General features: G+C 40.6%; 1 protein-coding gene across 2 annotated transcripts in view; it reads left to right on the top strand.

The window, feature by feature from the left end:
* Positions 1 to 4,436: 4,436 nt before the first annotated feature.
* MGST3 (microsomal glutathione S-transferase 3) overlaps positions 4,437 to 18,836 on the top strand; it is a 1,219,025-nt gene continuing 1,204,625 nt past the window's right edge. The window contains exon 1 of one of the 2 annotated variants that reach the window (XM_050768885.1): positions 4,437 to 4,446. The gene's annotated coding sequence lies outside the window, so the exon portion shown is untranslated. Of the gene's footprint in view, positions 4,447 to 5,007; positions 5,018 to 18,836 lie in introns of those variants that run through there. The other variant, XM_050768875.1, reaches the window with a different exon arrangement.

The following is an 18,836-nucleotide window of genomic DNA, read 5'->3' as shown; positions in this document are numbered from 1 at the left end:
AGTATTTGGTTGTTTAAAAAAAATTGAGGAATTCTGTCATAATATGGGAAAGTATAGGCTCAAACATAAGGCCATTTCTTCTTTTCCAAGAGATAACTAGAAGATCATTCACCTTATATTTGTACATATAGGGGATGCTAATTATGAATTTGTAAATATCATAAGGGCTAAATTTTAGTTATTTTTTGAAATAGTATTTCCTAGGACATTGATTGTTAAAGGGGATGGGAAAAATTCCATATATTATGTGTGTATATAACATTTCATATATATTGTATATGAAATATGTGTATAAAATTCCATATATTTCCAAGAGATAACTAGAAGATAGCTCACCTTATATTCATGCATATAGAGAATGCTAATTATGAATTTTTAAATATAATAAAGGTGGTCGGGCGTGGTGGCTCATGGCTGTAATCCCAGTACTTTGGGAGGCCGAGGCAGGTGGATCACTTGAGGCCAGAAGTTCAAGACTAGACTGGGCAACATGGTGAAACCCCGTGCCTACTAAAAATACAAAAATTAGCTGGATGTGGTGGCATGCACTTATAGTCCCAGCTACTCGGGAGGCTGAGGCATGAGAATCACTTGAACCCAGGAGGTGGAGGTTGTAGTGAGCCAGGATTGCGCTACTGCACTCCAGCCTGGGCGACAGAGTGAGACTCTGTCTCAAAAACAATAATAATAAATAAATAAATATCATAAAGTCTAAACTTTGGTTATTTTTAAGATATTATTTCCTAAAACATTGATTACTAAAGGGGTTGGGGAAAATTCCATATTTTTTATATATATGCATATACACATACACATACACACAATACCTATTTCATATATATATATATACTATACATATATATATATATATATAAAATAAGGAATTGACTTAAGAAATGATGGAGGATGAGAATTCCCCTGACCTGTAATCAGCAAACTAGAGACCCCAGAAAAGTCAGTGGTATCGTTCCAGTCTGCATCGAGAGGCCTAAGAAAAAGGAGTGCCAGTGGGGTAAGTTCAGTCCGAGGGCAGGAGAAGACCAATGCTCAGCTCAAGCAGTCAGGCAGGGAGAGAAAGCAAATTCTCTCTCCTTCCACCTTTTTGTTGGGCCCTCAACTGATTGGATGAGGCCCACCCCCAATGGAGAAGTCAACCTGCTTTATTCAGTCTAATGATTTAAATGTTAATCTCTTCCAGAAACGCCCTCATACTCACACACATAGAAATAACATTTGGCCAAATATTGGACACCCATGACCCAGTCACAGTGACACAAAATTAACCAACACAATTGGTTAAGTCGATTTAGGTATCAACTTGACTGGATGAAGAAATACCTTACCTAGAGAACCGGTAAGGATTATTTCTGGGTGTGGCTGTGAGGGAGTGACTCTGAGGGTGTTTCCAGAGAAAATTGACATGTGAGTTGGTAGGGACTCAGTGGGAAGACCCACCCTCAATGTGTGTACGCACCATCTAATTGGCTGAGGTCCTGGATAGAACAAAAAAGCAGGGGAAAGGCAAATTCACTCCATCTGCTGAAGCTAGGACAAACCTCTTCTAAAGTTGGACATTGGAACTCCAGTTTCTCTGGCATTTGGACTGTGGGACTTGCACCAGCAAACCTGTGGGTTCTCAAGCATTCACGCTTCAATGGATAATTATACCATTGGCTTCCCTGGCTCTGAGACTTTGAAATGGGCTGAGCCGCACTACCAGCATCCGAGGGTCTCCAGCTTGCTGATATCCTGGCATGGGACTTCTCAGCCTCCATAATCACACAAGCCAATTTCCCTAATAAGTCATGTCTGTCTATCTGTCTATTGATCGATCGATCTATCTCCCTCCTATTGATTCTGTCTCTCTGGAGATTCCTGACTAATACATTTAGTATGTAATTCTAGTTTGGAAATTAGTGCCTCAGAATTTTTAGCACAGTGTCTTCCAGCACCCAATGTTGCTCTAGAGATATTACACATCATTCACATTTCTGCTTTTCGATATGTAACCTGGTTTCTCTCTCTTCACGTTTGCTCACAGCGTCTCTCTCGACTTTCAGAATCTTTCCTTCTGTTTTGAAATTTCATACTGAGATTTCCTGCTTGGAAATTTTATGTTTCTGGGTGTATTTTCACATTGTGCTAAACATTTTGTAAGCTGGTTCAATTCAGAAGTACATATCCTTCTGCTTTTAGACACGTTTTTATGTTATTTCTTTGATAATACATACTTCCATTGTCTATTTATTTCTAGAAATACTATTTGTTTCTAGAAATACTATTACATTATTGAAACAATCCTCTAATTTTCTTACCTTTTTCTCTCTAGTTTTTCATTACTTTGACTCATTCTACTTTCTAGTAGACCTCCTAAAATATTTTCTCCAACTATAATATTAAATGTTTTATTTCTACTATTTTTTTCTAAATGCTTTCTTGAATATTCAACTACAGTAACATTGCTTTGTTTCTCTTATTTCTGTAGGGATGTTAATTATAATTTTTGAAGATATATTTTTCCCTACCTGCAATGTTTCTGTTCTGTCTGGGTTTCCTTTTTTCTATTTGTTTTAGTTACTCTCTCTAACATTCGAGGCTTTCCCCATCTTAACAATCCTTGGCTTTGCCCTTGAGCTGGGCGTGGTGGCTCACGCCTATAATCCCAGCACTTCGGGAGGCTGAAGAGGGCAGATCACCTGAGGTCGGGAGTTCAAGACCACCCTAACCAACATGGAGAAACCCTGTCTCTCCTAAAAATACAAAATTAGCCAGGCATGGTGGTGCATGCCTGTAATCCCAGCTACTCAGAAGGCTGAGGCAGGAGAATTTCTTGAGCCCGGGAGGCAGAGGTTGTGGTGAGCCGAGATCATGCCTTTGCACTCCAGCCTGGGCAACAAGAGCAAAACTCAGTCTCAAAATAAAAATAAACAAACAACTGTGTTACATTCATACTGTGAAATATTACTCAGTAATAAAAAGAAAGGATCTATTTTTTAAAATGAGCATGGTTCTGTGTACAAAGGTAGAACGTTCCTTCAAAAGTTTCTTCAAAATGATAAAAAAAAAAAAAAAGTAAGGTTGTCATTCCAGAGAGCCAGAAATTTCAACATCTGAATGTCCTTTCTCCAGAATCCAATCTTCTGTCCTACTGTGAAGATGAGGTAGACATAGGAAAGCAACAAGATGAATGTTTCTGGCTCTCAGCATTCTAGAACCTGATTATGGGAAAAGGGTGAAGATGTTTTATAATTTGCTATGTAGATATTCATTTAATCCCTTTGTTTTTAGTCCCATCTCTCAGCCCTGCATATTGATATATCCACTATTGTCCCAGAGACTGATATATATTTGTAGCATAATTTTTCCACAGTATAAACCTCTGTTCTAACAGGAGAGAAAGGACCTTGTCCCCTACCTTTGTGGACAGGGAAGGGTACCTGTGGACTCAGTGACTCTGTAAGCAGACTTTCACTTAACCCCACTTTCAGTCCAGTGCCTCATCCTTGTCTTCCACATGTGCCTCCAAATGCTGAACCTCTCAGGGTTTTGCAGAGGGGATTGATTCATTCCACATCAGCGTCTACAGCTACAGGCACTTAGTTACAACTTCATCCAGTCTGTGAAGATAATTAACACTTGTCTCTCTACTTCCTTCTTTTAAAAGTGTGTTGAATTCTCCCATCGACTGTCATCTCCTTTTCTGTTTTCTGTCCTGGTAGGTTAATAACTTTTTTACTACTTTACTTTTTTTTTTGTTTTTAGTAGACGTGTGTGTGTGTGTGTGTGTGTGTGTGTGTGTGTGTGTGCTTAATTTTTTGGTTTGTTTTATTGATTTTAGCCTATGTCAGAACTTTAAAGCCAGAAAGTTCTGGTCCAAAGCAAATGTTCAAATGCTGCAATAATATTGTTTTATCAGTTAGACGCATACATATATAAAGAAAGAAAATAGGAGAAAGGAAGGAGGGAAAATGGAAAGAAAGGAAGGACAGGAGAGGAGAGGAGAGGAGAGAGGGAGGGGAGAGGAGGGAAGGAGGAGAGGAGAGGAGAGGAGAAGAGAGGAGGAGGGGAGGAGAGAAGGAGGGGAGGAGGGGAGGAGGGGAAGTGGGGAGGGGGAGGAGGGGAGAGGAGTAGAGTAGAGGAGGAGAGGAGAAGAGGAGAGGGGAGGAGGGGAGGAGAGGAGGTAAGGAGGGGAGGAGGGGAGGGAGAGGAGAGGAGGAGGGAGGAGAGGAGGAGAGAGAGAGGGAGGAGGGGAGAGAGGGGGAGAGGGGAGGGAGGAGAGGAGGAGGAGGAGGGGAGGGGAGGAGAAGAGAGGAGGGGAGGGAGGGGAGAAGGAGAGGGGAGGGGGGGGGAGAGGAGAGGAGGAGAGGAGGGGAGGAGGGGAGGGGGAGGAGAGGAGGAGCTGAGGGGAGGGGGGGGGGGGGGGAGGAGGGAGGGGAGAGAGGGGGGGAGGAGGGGAAGAGGGGAGGAGAGGAGGGAGAGGAGAGGGAGAGGAGAGGGAGAGGGAGAGGGGAGGGGAGGGGAGAGGGGAAGGGTAGGGAGAAAAGGGGAGGAGATGGGAGAAAAGGGGAGGAGAGGACAGGGGGAGGAGAGGGGAGGAGAGGAGAAGGGAGGAGGGGGAGGTGAGGGGAGGAAAAGGGAGGGGAGGGGAGGAAAGGGGAGGAAAAGGGAGGGGAGGGGAGGAAAGGGGAGGAAGGGAGGGAGGGGAGGGGGAGGGGAGGAAGGAGGGGGAGGAGGGAAGGGGAGAGGGAGAGGGGGAGGGGAGTGGACGAGGGGAGAGGAGAGGAGGGGGGAGGGGGGGAGAGGGAGAGGAGAGAAGGAGGAGAGGAGAAGAGAGGAGAGGAGAAGAGAAGAGGAGAGGAGGGGAGGAGGGGAAGAGGGGAGGGGAGAAGAGGAGAAGAGAGGAGGTGAGGGGAGGGGAGGAGGAGGGGAGGGGGGAAGAGAGAAGGGGGAGGAGAGGAGGGGGAGGGGAGAGGGGGAGGAGAGAGAGGGGAGGAGAGGGGCAGAGCGGAGAGGGGGGGAGAGGGGACAGGAGGAGAAGAGAGGAGAGGAGAGAAGAAAGGAACGAAGGAAGGAAGGAAGGAAGGCAGGCAGGCATAGTTTAGACTTAAGAAAGAAGATGGTTCAAGAATATTATGATGCAGACATTTAATGTAAAATCAACTCTTTCTAAGTTGTTATAAACTCTGACATTTCCACCAAAAAAAAAAAAACATTATCACTATGCTTTGCCCCAGAAATATACCTCCTGGCAGACAGTGTGGGAGCTCTGGCTTCCTCAAACTGTCATATATTCTTTCTTCTACCAGGCATTTTTCAGTATGAAAAGAATTTTGAGAGGGGAGTGAGAAAGAGAAGGAAGAATGTGAAAATATCCAACTACCCTCTGTTCCCAGCAGGACAGTAAGTAAGCTCTCTGGCCAGCAGAGGGAAACTAGCACCCACAGAGAGCCCCCAAGAGTGCTGCACTGAACAGAGAGTTGGACACCGTCCCTAACTTGGTGACCTTTTGAAAGAGATGTGCTCCCAAACTGCTGGCAGGCACTACCAGGCTGGCTGCAAGGAGCCTTTGCTGATTTCCTAGGTTTCTCCCAGACACACTTAAAGCAGGTTATATGTGGTATGTGCTGAGATAGTAATAAATTAAATTATAGACCTGGACTAGTTATCTACCATATAATGGTAGATTATTTCACTCTCTGAAGAAACAAAGACTCTGTCCTTTCTCAACTGCCTTAGATTTTCTGAGTTGTTGTCCCAGAAATTTTTTAAGAGCATGTTTTGTTTTCATCTGAAAATCTGCCATCTTGTAAACATTGCATTTCTAATAGTTGAAAACTGTTTCTTGCCTTTGGTGTGCAATTTACCTTTAAATTAAAGTGTCAGGTGAGAGCAGATAGAACTTCTTTCTTCTCAAGTGTCCTTGTCACTGTCCTAGTTCAAGTTCTCATCACTGCCAGTTTGCTGCAACAGCTTTCTATCTGCCCTCAAGTTTGACCTTTCTGATTCAAATCTTGGTCTATCTGACTTCAAACTTATGCTGTTTTCATTTCACAACCTTCCCACTGACTTTTCTAGCCTGCTCATCTGATGTAATAAGAGAAGGACAGTACTTCAGAATTAAACCATTTGCCATCAATTCATGCTCTCTCTTCTCTCCCTTCTTTCTTTTTCTTTCTTTCTTTCTTTCTCTTTCTCTCTTTCTCTTTCTCTCTTTCTTTCTTTCTTTCTTTCTTTCTTTCTTTTTCTTTCTTTCTTTCTTTCTCTTTCTCTCTTTCTCTTTCTCTCTTTCTCTCTCTCTCTCTTCTTCTTTCTTCCTCTGTGAAATTCATGCTGATCACAGACCCTAAAAGTCAATATTCTTTATGTTCGCACACTTAGAGCCTAGTACAGTGTCTGCCACATAGTAAATTTTCCATTAAAATGTGTGAAAGCCATGAACTATTAATTTATAGAAGTCATAATTTATATAAAGTGTGCAGTTTTCTTGAATAGCTGTAGTGCCCAAAGTTTAAGAGAAAAAAATAACAAATAATTGGGTTGACTGGATTGAGCCAGCATCTTTTCGTGCTGGGAAGATGTGTTGAAAAGATGAAGAGGAAGAGAGCTATCAGTATTGGCGAAAGATGGGTGGGTGAAGTGATGGATTGTGTGATCTAGCGCAGATCTGAAAGAAAGCGAAGACTTGACATGACTCATAGATTTGAGGATGGACCAGGAGACAGAATAAATATGGTGGGAGTGAGAGAAACTTGGAGAGAAAAGAGGCTGTAATCAGAAATACGATGTTGAGTAAGAGGTAGAGAAGTAACAAACTAATGCAAGAAGTAAGGAATGGCCACAGATGAGGACTGAGGATTATAGGAAAGCACAAACAAGTGTGAGGCATCAGAATCACAAGGCAATACGGCCAGAGTTTAGGAAAACATCCATGCTAGAAGTCACATGCCTTTGGTGACACAGCTGGTATATTGCCAGGTGGAACATACCTTGAGCAATGAGAAGCTTTTACATGAAGCTGAAGGAGTAGTAATTTGTCCCTTTCCTGACAAATGGGAACTAAGCCAGGCATAAGCAGGGAAGATTTAAACACATGATAGGACTAGAAAATACAAAGTGCTGTAATGTAGTACAAATTGTACTAAAATACTTGGAGGAACACAAACATATATTCAGTACAGACTGATAGATACTGGGGCCCTTGTAAGACAGGGAGTATTAAAGGGCACAAATGATCTGCTATTTTCTGTTCACTTCTCATTATCTATTAATTCAGTCAGTACATATGCATTGGGTTCTTGAAAACAGCCTTGCATGTAAGCAAAGTTAAGCTTGTGCCTCAGTAGTCTACCTTTAGAGTTGTAGAGAGGTTCACTGTCCCTTGTAGGTCTGAAATGCCTTAAGGGATCCAACTTTGGATTAAGAAAGTCCTATTAGTGTAATTTCTGTTGAGAAGTAACATTTTAATCTCTCCTTGAGAAATGATGTACACTGGGCAGTGAAGGCAGCATGCTGAGAAGGAAAAAATTAGGTTACAGGACACTTTCTGGGAGATGAAGAAATCAGATGAGGTGTGAAGAAACAGTACAGAAGAGAGTAGGTGGAGGATTCCAAAGGCAACCCTCACTTGCCATTCAATGTCGCTAAGGAACTAAGTTGCTTGTTCTTGCCTCAAGGACTTGTGCACCAAGCATGCAGGCTCAACTCCCCACTGCGAATGGAAAACAATACTTTTTCTTTGACTTGACTGTTGACTCCACTGAAATCACAGCAAAAAAATGTTAAACAGAAAGCAAAACAAAACTGTCTAAGGAAGTTACATAAGGAACTTGCTGCATAGCTTGGAACATAACCTCAGAATCCTGCATTATAAAGTTCACTGTTAATTTTGAGTTTGTCTACTTTATATCCTTGCTGGGAAATATAACAAATAAAATACTCTCACTTTCCACCTATCCCTTTCTTACTGTCTCCCTCTCTTATGTGTCTTTGTCTCCAATTCTTTTTCTGACTCATAATCATTCTCTCTCTCTCTCTCTCTCTCTCCCTTTCTCAAACACTTGAGATTTTAAATAAACGTCATTGAGGTAAAATTTATGTACAAAGGCCGGGCGCGGTGGCTCAAAATCCCAGCACTTTGGGAGGCCGAGGCGGGCAGATCACAAGGTCAGGAGATCGAGACCACAGTGAAACCCCGTCTCTACTAAAAATACAAAAAATTAGCCGGGCGCGGTGGCGGGCGCCTGTAGTCCCAGCTACTCAGGAGGCTGAGGCAGGAGAATGGCGGGAACCCGGGAGGCGGAGCTTGCAGTGAGCTCGTGCCACTGCACTCCAGCCTGGGTGACAGAGCGAGACTCCGTCTCAAAAAAAAAAAAAAAAAAAATTATGTACAAAAAGATACATTCTGCTGAGTCTTTACAAATGCATACACTTGTGTACCTCCACCACATACAACATTTTCATCTCCCTTCTTAGGCAATCCTCCTACCTCTGACTCCACGTAACCACTGATATGCTGTCACTAGAGATTAGATTTGTCTTTTCTATATTTTCCTATAAATGGAATAATCAAGAATGTACCCATTTGCATCTGCCATCTTACAATCAGCATAATGCATTTAAGATTCATACATGTTGTTGCATGTATTAGATTAAATTTTTTGCCGAATAGTATTTCATTGAATAAATATCTGGGTCATGTGGTAACTGTATGTTTAACTTTGTAAGAAATGCCCAAACTGTTTCACAATGATTCCACCACATTCTGTTCTCACCAGCAGTATGTGAGAGTCCCATTTGCTTTACACCTTGGCAACTCTCCACATTGTCAGCCCTTTTTAGTTTACCATTCTAATGGATGTGACTGGTGCACATCTAATTTTATTTCCCTGATAAGTAATTATCAGGGGATATTACCAGTGCTCATTCACCACTCATTTATCTTCTTTTGTGAAGTATATGCTCAAATTACTTGCCTGTATTTATCAGATTGATTGTTGTCTTATTACAGAGTTGTAAGAGTTCTTATAATAGACATAAGTCCTTTTGGTTTTGATTAAATTAACAAACTTTAAAAATAACATCATTAGTATAGAACTATAAAAAAGTAAACATATCTAAATAAACATTGGCTTTAGAACAAAAATCCCCCATATTTTTAGCATCAGTGTTTTTCTCTTACATTCCCTCTGTTAAAATATTTTTATAAAAATGTGTTTAATTAAACACCTTTACCCTAGTGAGTTTGACTTTGCAATACTGAGAGAGTGTAAATGTTGGTTTTGAATATGAGTTTGTTTTATCAGAAAACAAACTACAAGGCAATGTTTTTTGTTTTAATTCCCTGAAGTATATGGGTTGGTAAACTTTCCCTGTAAAGGGCCAGAGAGCAAATACTTGAGGCATTAAGAGTCACAAGATATCTGTTGCAACTCGCTGACTCTACCTTTACATGGTAGAGCATGTGCTGTTTAAGTCTCTACTGCATAGACAATATCTGAATGAATGAGCATGGCTGTGCTCCAAAAAAAACCTTTTTCTAAAAAATGTGATAGGTTAGATTTGGCTTCCCAACTTAAACTGTAGTAGTATACACACACACACACACACACACACACACACACACAAATATGCCACAAATAATGATCATATAGAATAAAGTTTATTTTTAATTTGAAAAATTACGTCCTTGACAGCTATCGCTGAACTGCAGCAAAACTGGTCAGACTCTATTGCTATTGAGGCAAATTTTCAGGTTCAACCTCAGTGTCATCCAGTTAAATTTATAGAGGAAAAAAATCTGTTGTAAGGTCACAAACTGTGGTTAACTCTGATCAGATATGACATAAATCTTAGCTGGCCATCACAAGGGAAACTGGGTGAATCAATTCAAACTTACCAGTCCCATCAGAAAAGTAATTCTAAATGCATGTGAGACTGAAAGAGCAAAAGCAACACTTCTGTATCTAAACAACAACCCAGAATCTATAAAAATACTACGTTGAAAATAAGAAGTGTACATTATTTGGAATGAGCCTATAAATTTGCAAACAAATTACTCTGACCTGTTCATTTTCTTTTAGGACCCAATAATTTCCCTTTGATACATGCTTATATGTCATAACACTTAGAGACACTTAATGGGTGCACAGTAATTATTGGATGAATTTATATGTTCTCTAATATCACTTGTGCCCAAAACTCACTGAGCAGGTGACTCAGTTGGTATAACACTAATTCCATTTTACCATCCAAAACTGGTTCCTCCCACCGAGTCTCTTAATTCTGTTAACTCTACCATGATTGCTTCAATCACCTAGCCAAAATCCTGCCTTGGTCCAGAGGGCACAACAATAAATTAAAGTTAGAGCTTATTTGGGACAGCCTTAACAATTCCCTTATCTGGAGAACCCAAGATTACTAAAGACATTTCATTCCATTGTTAGTTTTTAACCACTGTTTTAGACCCCAATGCCTATTTTCCTTCTTATAAAAGGCATTTATGATGTCCCAAGTACTATGACAGAATATTTTATAAGATTTATCTCCTTTGATCCTTACAATATAAATAGTTAGCTATTATTATTTCCATTTCAAATAAGGAAACCAAGTCTCAGAGAAGTTAAGCAAGTTACCTATGTCTACATAGGTGACTAAAGGCAAAGTTTTGATTCAGTAAAATAGTCCTAAGACCCGAGGGACTTGCAATCTAGTAGAAAGACAAAGGCGGCCGGGCGCGGTGGCTCAAGCCTGTAATCCCAGCACTTTGGGAGGCCGAGGCGGGTGGACTTGGAATCTAACATGTAGAAAAACAAAGGCACATGCAAAAACTAAACAATAAAGGAAAATATGGGAGACACAGCGAGACTCCGTAAAAAAAAAAAAAAAAAAAAAAAAGAAAGACAAAGGCACATGCAAAAACTAAACAATAAAGGAAAATATGTACTATCAATGAGGTATCCATCGAGGACAGGCACAAAGGAGCAGTAGAGTCTGCAGAGCTAAACTAAAGTTGTATTTATTTTTTCTTTAAATCAGCATGACTTCCAGGGCAACATTCAGCTTAGCTTTTACCCTGAGGTGTTATATATTCAGCAATCTGGTACTTGGAATGTGCATCAAGAAGAAAAGATTAAATGGTAAATGAGGTGGAGGTCTAGAAGCAAAACAAAAAGCAGATGGGCCAGTTGAGGTTGGCACAGGGAGGCAAGAGTAGAACAGGCCTTTTGTGGTCTAGAAATTGTGTCTCTGACGTTATAGTCCATGTTATCACTCTGTTCCAATGAGCTCATACAGTCGCCATTATACAGACAGAATGAAAGTCAAAATTATGTAATGGAAGGCCTACCTATCCAATGTCTCTTAGTTTTATGTTTCCACCAACATTGGTTAAAACTGGAGCATGCAAGTAAGATTGGACTATCAATAAGAAGGAGCACTGTGATTCTCAAAGACCAGGACATAAGGTGGGAATTTTGTACTGATGCTGTCAGTCTCATGTTAGCCTGTTCCCTCCAGATCCTCTGAGAATCTCCTCAAGAAGCCTCTTCAACCTGCAGTGGCACCTTCTGTCAAATACTTCACACATTTGTCACCAAAATGTTTTGGCAGAAGCATCATCTTTAGATTTTGACATAATTCCGAAGAAAGACTTTTTCAATTATTACTAATGGAACATTATGCTCCTCTTTGAGAACCTCTGCATGAATAAAAAGGGTCATTAATGACATCTACTTTCAGCCCGGAAATCATGAGTCAGTGCTTGGTGCAGGTTTTTTGGTTGTTTTTTTCTTCTTAAGCACCTGGTAATTTCCCACTCCCTTACCACCTCTCCAACTAAAACAGCAAGTTATTGAGTTGAATATGATAAAGTCAGTGTTATTGATCCCCTGCAGGTGAATGCTATCTATACTCCATTGTTTTGTTTCCCATACTATATAACAGTATCTCACATTCTTATAGCTCTTTTCATTCTGAAGCACTTTACTAGTTCTCTGATACTTTCTGACACTCATTGGAAGGAATTCCTTTTGTAGTAGCTCCTGTGTTCATTTTCATGTGTGAAATACTGACACGGGCTATTAAAATGTATGCTTGGAGGGCCAACCTAGCCAATGTGTCTTGTAGGACAATTGTTAAATTGCACTTATGCCTACCTTACCTAGTGACCAATTCAACATCCCAGTCCAGTCAAGAAAAAGGGCAATAATTTTAAAGTGTGCCTAAAAGTATACATATATTAAGCCAACACCAGCTTAGCTCTAAAACTTCAGCTAACAATCTTGTAAGATAGACAACAGTGGTTGATTAGTTAGACCAATGATTCTTAACTTCTTTTTCCTAATGTGTTCAAATATGCAAGACAGATGAAATAGAATATGGGTTAAATATTTTCCTGGCGATTGTAGGTACCCATTCCTCCCAAATTCATACATATATATAAGAATACAGATGATTAGAGTGATTATAATAGGATAACACTGGATCTACTCTAATTTATATTTTTAAAAAGTCAACAACAAACTTTGGCTCTTTATTAGTAGGAAAAGCTTGCATTTGATATATGTCACAATACACCAATAACAAAACATATTGCCAAATATTGTTAATTATACGAAAGATAATAGGCATGTTAATTCAGAGTCTATAAAATTCATTGATCCCTTCTCTCCCCACCGTCTCTAATAATATTTTCATATACAAAAACAATAAAAGTTGGATTGTCTGTATGTATAACAACGATTTAGGCAAATGAAAGTATTCTGGGTATTCATAACTTTAAATTGCATTTTAAACAAAAAACTTATAAAGAAAAGAGGTTTAGGCTAGGCGTGGTGGCTCAAGTCTATAATCCCAGCACTTTGGGAGGCCGAGGCAACTGGATCACCTAAGGTCAGGAGTTCAAGACCAACCTGGCCAACAATGTGAAACCCTGCCCCTACCTAAAATATAAAAATCAGCCAGGTGTGGTGATGGGTGCCTGTACTCCCAGCTACTTGGGAAGCCGAGGCCACAGAATCACTTGAACCCGGGAGGCAGAGGTTGCAGTGAGCCAAGATCGTGCCATTGCACTCCAGCCTGGGCTGCAAGAGTGAAACTCTGTCCAAAAAAAAAAAAAAGAAAGAAAGAAAGAAAGGAGAGAGGTTTATTTGGCTTATGGTTCTGTAAGCTGAACATGAAGCATGGTGCCAGCATATGTTTCTGGTGACGGCCTCAGGAAGCTTCCAATCGTGGTGGAAGGTGAACAGGAGTGGTGTGTCACATGACAAAAGAGAAGCAAGAGAGAGAGGAGGAGGTGCCAGGCTCCTTTAAACAATCAGCTATCACATGAGCTAAAAGAGTGAGAACTCACTCCTTACCATGAGGATAGCACCAAGTCATTTATGAGGGATCCGCCCCCATGACCCAAACAGCTCCCATTAGGCCCCAGCTCCAACACTGGAGGTCATATTGTAACATAAGATTTGGAAGGGATACATATTCAAACCATATCATTCTTTCCCTTGACCCTCAAATCTCAAGTCCTTCTCATATTGGGAAAAAAAAAATTATGCCTTCCCAATAATCCCCAAAGGTCTTAACTCATTCCAGCATCAACTCAATCAAAGGTCCAAGGTCTAACATCTCATCTGAGACTCAAGGCAAGTTCCCCTCTATGGTTTCAAGATCAAAAACAAGTTATTTAATTTCAAAATACAATGGTGGTATAGGCATTGGGTAAATTTCCCATTTCAAAAGGAAGAAATCAACCAAAAGAAAATAGTGACAGGCCTCAGAGAAGCCTGAAACCCAGCAGGGCAGACATTAAACCTTAAAGCTCCAAAATAATCTTCTTTGACTTCATGTCCTGCATCCTGGGAACACTGGTACAAGGGAGGGATACCCGAGGCCTTAGGCAACTCCACCTCTGTGGCTTTGCAGGGTGCAGGCCCTGTGGCTGCTTTCATGGATGGGAGTTGAGTGCCTGCAGTTTTTCTAGGTTTGTTTAAGCTGCCAGTGGCTCTACCATTCTCAGGTCTGAAGAGTGCTGGCCCACTTCCCATAGCTCCACTAGGCAGTGCCCCAGTGGGGAGTCTATGTAAGGGCTACAACCCCACATTTCCCTTTGGCACTGACCTAGTAGTCTCTGTTTGTCTCTGCTCAGGGGCTCTGCTCCCACAGCAGTCTCCTGACTGGATACACAGACTTTCCCATACATCCTCTGAAATCTAGATGGAAGCTGCCAACCCTCCCTCTCACTTACGTTCTGTGAGCCTACAGACTTAACCCCATATGGAAGATGCCAAAACTTATTGCTTACACCCTCTGGAGAGGTAGTCTGAGCTGTATCTAGGGCCCTTTGAGCCACAGCTAGAGCTTGAGCAAGCAGAATGTGAGGAGCAGTGTCTCTAGGCTGAGCAGGGCAGTAGCACCCCAGGCTTGGCCCCTGGAATCATTCTTTCCTCCTAGTCCTCTTGGCCTATGATGGGAGGTGCTGTCTAGAAGATATCTGAAATGCCTTCAAGACCTTTATCCCATTGTCTTGAATATTAGCACTTCCAATTTAGTCATGCTAGTCTCTTTAGCAAGGGGTTGCTCTGCAGCTTTCTTGAAAATATTCTCTTGAAAACACTCTTTCCTTCTCTATCACATGGCTAGTCTGCAAATTTTCCAAATTGTTAGGCTCTGCTTCTCTTGTAATTATGAGTTCCAGCTTTAACTCATTCTGTTGCTCCCATACTTCATGGTAGGCTGTCAGAAGCAGCCACATCACTCTTGAATGATTTGCTGCTTAAAAAGTTCTTATACCCAATACTATAGGCCATCAATATTAAGTTCAACATTCCACAAATATTTAGGACATGGACACAATGCAGCAAAGTTTTGATGCTAGAGTATAACACAGGTGACCTTTACTCCAGTTCCCAATAACTTTCTCATTTCCATCTGAGATCTTGTCAGCCTGGCCTTCACTGTCCATATTTCTATCAGCATATTTATAACAGCATTTTGGTCACAACCACTTAACAAGTGTCTAAGAAGTTCCAAAATTTCCCTAATCTTCCTATCTTCTTCTGAGCTCTCCAAACTCTTCCAACCTCTGCCCATTACTCAGTTCCAAAGCTACTCCCGCATCTTCAGGTATCTTTATAGCAACACCCCACTCCTCAGTACCAATTTTTTATTAGTCTGTTTCTGCATTGCTCTAAAGGGATATTTGCAACTGAGTAATTCACAAAGAAAAGAGGTTTATTTGACTCACAGTTCTGTGGCAGACTGTACGTGAAGCATGGTGCCGGCATCTGCTTCAGGTGAGGGCCTCAGGAAGCTTACACTCATACTGGAAGGTGAAGAGGAACCAGCACGTCACAAGGCAAGAGAGGGAGCAATGGCCAGGCACAGTGGTTCACACCTGTAATCCCAACACTTTGGGAGGCTGAGACGAGTGGATCACTTGAGGTCAGGAATTTATGACCAGCCTGGCCAACATGGTGAAACCCTATCTCTACTAAAAATATGAAAAAAAACAAAAACAAAAACAAAAAGAAAACAAAGCAGGAGCAAGAACTAAATTGCTTTTTAAAATAAGCATTCAAATAAAATAAGAATGTATTTTCAGCAATAAGAACTCCAAGGCTAAAAAAAGATTCATATTTAGAAGACATGGTATGGTATATCTAGTTGATAAGAACACAAACTCTGAGGCACATTGCCAAGGTTTGAAAACTCTTTCCACCAATTATTAGCTGTGTGATCTTGGGCAATATATTTAATCTTCTGTCCCCCATCCTGTCCTTATCTGTAACATGAGGAGTATAATAGTGCAAAACTTACAAAGTTGCTGTATGGATTGCATGTAAAGCTCTTGACAGCCTAGGTAACCAGAAAGACCCCTCCTCTACAAAAATAAAAATAAAAATTAGCCAGGCATAATGACATGCACTTGTAGTCCTTGCTACTCAGGAGGCTGAAGCAGGAGGATTGCTTGAGCCCAGGAGGTCAAGGCTGCAGTGAACTATGATCACACCACTATACTCCAGCCTGGGTGAGAGAGCAAGACCCTATCCAAAAAAAAAAAAAGGCTCTTGGAACACTGCTTCATACATAATAAGCATTCAATAAATGTGGACAACTTTTACTACATACCATGATTGAAGCCAACTTTGAAAGAATAGGTGATGTTGATAGAATTTCATATAAAATGAAGTTTCACATGAAGATCTCAAGCACCTGTAAATGTTGACTACAACAAAATGGAACCATGAAAAAATGAAGGCTGGAGATCACATTTTCCTTTCTTGAATATATCCTCCATTTAATTATCAAAAACCACTCAATGATTAAATACAATTATGTAAGTTTGAAGAGAGAGGTTGAAACAAAGTGGTTAAATATATATATAGTTCATTTATTAATTTTGCACCATTTCTAGATGCACTTTTATACACTATGAGAAAAACAGTGTCCTGAAAGCTGCAATTTCAACACTAAATAAAATAAGTAGAATGTGACATTCACAACATATATATATTATGTACATGTAGCACATAAGTAGAACTTAAAACTTCAAAATGTGAAATAGATGACATATCAGTTAGGAAAGACTTTTACCTACTATGAACAGAGATTAGAAATAAGTGTGGTTTAAACAAGATAAAAGTTTATTCCCTATGTATCTATCTGTCCACCTAATCTAATATATAGGTGTTAAGCTCCAGAGTCATCATCATAAGAAACCCAGGTTCCTTCTTTCTACCTTTCTGCTGCCTCATCTTTGGTATGTAGTATGTAGCTTTCATTCTCAAGGACACCTCCTAGACAAAAGTTTCTTCTAGAGCTACAACCATTATTCCAACATTCAAAGCAAGAAACACAGAAAAGACAGAAAAAGCAAAAAAAAATTAATGCAATTGTTTATTCCCCATTTAAGGAGATATCTAAAAAGACCAACTCAATATCATTCACTTATACCTCATTGGTCCGAACTTCATTATGTGATCAGGCCACAACTAACCGAAAGAGAAGTTGGGAAATGTGATCTCTTTTTAATTGAGCACAATATAATCCTAAGTAAATTTGAATTATGTTACTAAAAAAAGAAGAACACAGGGTATTGAATATATAATTTACAACCTCTGTCATAGTCAGGTTGCTAAGAAGTTGAGTAGAATATGAATTTTTGTTAATCAAATTTTGTTTTTAAAATTTCTGGGTTATGATTTTGTATATTCCAACTATAGATATCAATAGACAGGTGATAGTTTTTGGCAAAATACATTTACCAAATACTAATTGAGCACCCAATATATGCACTACATTATAGTAAACACTAGAAATAGAAAGGTAAATAAAATAGTAGACTCCCTCAATTTTCTTAAAATGTAGAGAGGTATGTGGATAAATCAACTGCCAATTACAATAAAAATTATTAAGAAAAGGTTGAGACTGCCCGGTGCAGTGGCTCATGCCTGTAATCTCAGCACTTTGGGAGGCCAAGGCAGGTGGATCACCTGAGGTCTTTGCCAACATGGTGAAACCCCGTCTCTACTGAAAATACAAAAATTAGCAAGGCGCAGTGGTGTGCACCTGCAATCTCAGCTACTTGGGAGGCTGAGGCAGGAGAATTGCTTGAACCTGGGAGGCAGAGGTTGCAGTGAGCTGAGATCATGCCACTACACTCCAGCCTGTGCAATAGAGTAAGATTCTGTCACAAAAAAAAAAAAAAAAAAAAAAGTTGAGACTTTACCTCTGCCAAGACAGCATTTTGAGCTTCGTGGGTATAAAACTGGGGGAAATTATTTTTTAATACATTTTAACTATCTGAAAATGGTCCTGAGATCATATAGCAAATAACAACATTTGTTCAAGATAACAGACTAAAATTTGGTAAGAACAGAGTCTGTGATATGTGAACAAAGGCCTGCTTTCTCCATTTCCCCTCCCAACTTACTGAGATGTAAACTCTTACCCAGATTGACACAGTCAAGAAGATAGGGTTTCCTCTCCACCCAGCCCACAGTTGGAGGGCTATCTTCTCAGGAAGGGGAGGACATCAGCATTTGTCATCCTGTCTTCAGCTATCTGTTACTGAAGCTAAGTTCCAGGTGACTGCAGTCAAAAGGTGAAGAACACTTCTCCTACTCAGCCCTCACTCATTGCACAGAGGCTCTGTCTTGGGGTGGTCTGCTGAGAACAATGGGGCCCCAATCATCCTTGCTTGTGTGGAGAGGATGTCATGTAGGGAGAGGCAAGCTGAGGCTACTGCCCCTACCATGACTACCAAGTGCTTAGCTCCAAAAGCATAAGTGTCACTCAGAGAGATGTGTGCAATCATCCTCACTCCCAGCTCTAGAGCCATAGCTCAGAAAATTTGCCTGAGGGAAAAAGCTATATGGCCCTAAAATAGCTCTTAGTATCTTCTCAGAGGAGCAGACTTTTTTGCAGCAGAGTATGGAGAAGTTCCAAGGCTAAAGGCACTCTCAAAAAACAATGGAGATTGTGGCAAAAGGCAACTAGGAGAATATTGGTAGATCCATTGGAAATGTAGGCTAAACTGTAAACCAGCTGAGTTACTGGAGAGAACTGGGAAAAGAGAGAGCTGGAAGGAGCCTTCCTTGGGTCAGAACAAATTTCAAACACTAACCTCAGGAACTATCTGTTCAAAGGAGCCCAAATTTAGTGATCTTGGGCATTGCTGAAAACAACAGAGCAATCAACTAGCAATTACTGGGGCTTAACAGCTGGTGTAGTCAGAGACAGAGATAGCCAAAGAGAGCCCAGAAAAAAACTACTGTCATACCAGAGTGACCATGAAAATACCCAAGGATATAACCCCCAAAAAGCAATAACAGAGGCTTCAC

This window comes from Macaca thibetana, chromosome 1 (genome assembly GCF_024542745.1).
Source record: "Macaca thibetana thibetana isolate TM-01 chromosome 1, ASM2454274v1, whole genome shotgun sequence".
NCBI classification, from domain to species: Eukaryota; Metazoa; Chordata; class Mammalia; order Primates; family Cercopithecidae; genus Macaca; species Macaca thibetana.
Note: the sequence above shows the minus strand (reverse complement) of the source record. Positions and strands in the feature narration are given on the sequence as shown.